The sequence below is a fragment of the Cebus imitator genome, unplaced genomic scaffold (genome assembly GCF_001604975.1).
Source record: "Cebus imitator isolate Cc_AM_T3 unplaced genomic scaffold, Cebus_imitator-1.0 Scaffold263, whole genome shotgun sequence".
Classification (NCBI taxonomy): domain Eukaryota; kingdom Metazoa; phylum Chordata; class Mammalia; order Primates; family Cebidae; genus Cebus; species Cebus imitator.
The window spans coordinates 341243-344042 of record NW_016107578.1 but is presented as its reverse complement, the minus strand read 5'-3'; positions in this window follow the sequence as shown (position 1 = coordinate 344042).

The following is a 2800-nucleotide window of genomic DNA, read 5'->3' as shown; positions in this document are numbered from 1 at the left end:
ACGGGGTTTCACCATGTTGACCAGGATGGTCTCGATCTCTTGACCTCGTGATCCACCTGCCTCGGCCTCCCAAAGTGCTGGGATTACAGGCTTGAGCCACCGCGCCCGGCCTTTCCTTTTCTTTTTTTGAGGCAGGTTTGGCTTTACCACCCAGGCTGGAGTGCAGTGGCGTGATCTTGGCTCAGTGCAACCTCTGCCCCTGAGTTCAAGGGATTCTTCCACCACAGCCTCCCAAGTAGCATGCCCGACTATGCCCAGTTACTTTTTTTTCTATTTTTGTAGAGATAGCATTTAGCCATGTTGCCCAGACTGGTCTCAAACTACTGGGCTCAAATGATCCTGCTGCCTTGGCCTCCCAAATTGCTGGGATTACAGGCATGAGCCACCTCACCTGGCCCATGCTCCCTTTTTCACAGGCCTGAGACTTAAATGTGGCAACTTTCCCACAGCCAGAGACCAGAGAGGCAGGGTGGTGGCTCACGCCTGTATTCCCAGCACTTTGGGAGGCTGAGGCAGGCAAATCACAAAGTTAAGAGACCAAGACCATCCTGACCAACATAGCAAAAGTCCATCTCTACGAAAAATTGAAAAATTAGCCAGGTGTGGTGGCACATGCCTGTGGTCCCAGCTACTCAGGAAGCTGAGGTAGGAGGATTGCTTGAGCCCAGGAGTTCAAGGCTACAGTGAGCCATGATCATGCCACTGCACTCCAGCCCGGGTGACAGTACAACACCCTGTCTCAAATAAATACATTAAATAAACAAGTAAACAAATGTTGAATGAGTGATGAAAACACAAAATCACCAATAGAACGCCAGAATATGGCCAGGTGCAGTGGCTCATGCCTGTAATCCCAGCACTTTGGAAAGTTGAGGCAGGTAGATCATCTGAGGTCAGGAGTTTGAGACCAGTCTGGTCAACGTGGTGAAACCCCGTCTCTACTAGAAGTACAAATATCAGCTGGGCATGGTGGTGGGTACCTGTAATCCCAGGTACTCAGGAGTCTGAGACAGGAGAATCGCTTGAACCTGTGAGGTGGAGGTTGCAGTGAGCAGAGATCATGAGCAGAGATCTCCTAATGCACTCCAGCTTGGGTGACAGAGATTGAATTCTCCAAAAACATTGGCCGGGCAAGGTGGCTCACACCTGTAATCCCAACCCTTTGGGGGACTGAGGTGGGTGGATCAGGAGATCAGGAGATCGAGACCATCCTGGTCAACATGGTGTAAACCCCCAATAATACAAACATTTTTGTCTCTACTAAAAATGCAAAAATTTGTTGGGCATGGTGACATGTGCCTGTAATCCCAGCTACTCCGGAGGCTGAGGCAGGAAAATCGTTTGAACCAGGGAGTTGGAGGTTGCAGTGAACCGAGATGGTGCCACTGCACTCAAACCTGGCTGCAGAGTGAGACTCCATCTCAAAAAAAAAATAAAATAAAATTAGAATGTGGTAATGGTTGCACCACTCTGTAAAATACACTAAAAACCAGAGTTGTATACTTTGAATGTGTGAATTTGATGGTATCTGAATTATACCTCAATAAAGCTGTTAAAAAATATTTGACATTTATCAAGTGGTTGTTTCAAGGCTGGGCAATGTGCTGAACTTTCTACACCATGTTACATTCTCACCCACAAAATCAAGTGAGAAGGAAAGGGCCTTTTTTATTTTTTGAGACAGAGTCTTGCTCTGTTGCCAGATTGGAGTACAGTAGCTTGATTCTGGCTCACTGCAAACTCTGCCTCGCCGGTTCAAGTGATTCTCCTGCCTACTCATCCATTAGATTCCATGATAGATATTTTTAGTGTAGATAACAATCCATCGAATGAAAAACTCTGCTTTCCAGATAGCTGGCTCTCTTGACTAATTCTGGCCATTGAAGTGGGAGTAGAGGTGACATACATTATTCTGGATGTCAGTCACTTCTGAACAGAGGCATCCAAAAACTCATATATGCCTCTCCTGTCTACCTCTTGCTCTTCTGTGATAACTGAAGTGGTGAGTTTCAGATAGTGCAGTCACAAGATTATGGGAGACTTGTCAGTCTGGGCTCCTGAATGACTGCGTGGAGCCGAGCCCCTGCCAGCCCATATAGGATACATAGCCCAAGGGAGAAATCAACTTTGATTGTGTTAAACCACTAAGCTTTGGGCTTATTTGTTACTGCAGCAAATCTTGGACTATTCTGACTCATACAGAACCCAAACTAAATGTGGCTTCCTCAGAGAAGTCCTCCTGGATCACAGCCCCAGATTCAGTTTCTTCCCCCTATTGTAAGCTTGTATATTCCTACTTGATCATTACTGCAATCAGAACTGTGTAATTATTTGTGTAATAAATTCCTCATCTGTCTGCTCCACCCCATCTCCAAAACCCACAGGGGAGACAACAGTGTGGATTTGCTGCAGCCTGGACTCAAAATAGTGTCTGGTGCATAGTAGGTACTCAGGATACATTTGTTGAATGAAACAGTTTTGAATCCTTTCAGCCAAAGAGGCAGCAAGGCCAGGCACAGTGGCTCATGCCTGTAATCCCAGCACTTTGAGAGGCCAAGGCGGGCCAATCATCTGAGTTCAGGAGTTAAAGACCAGCCTGGCCAACATGGTGAAATTCTATCTCTTCTAATAGTACAAAAATCAGTCCAGGGGTGGTGATGTAAGCCTGTAATCCCAGCTACTCAGGAGGCTGAAGCAGGAGAATCTCTTGAGCCCTGGAGGTGGAGGTTGCAGTGAACCGAGATCCTGCCACTGCACTCCAGCCTGGGCAACAGAGTGAGACTCCATCTCAAAAAAAAAA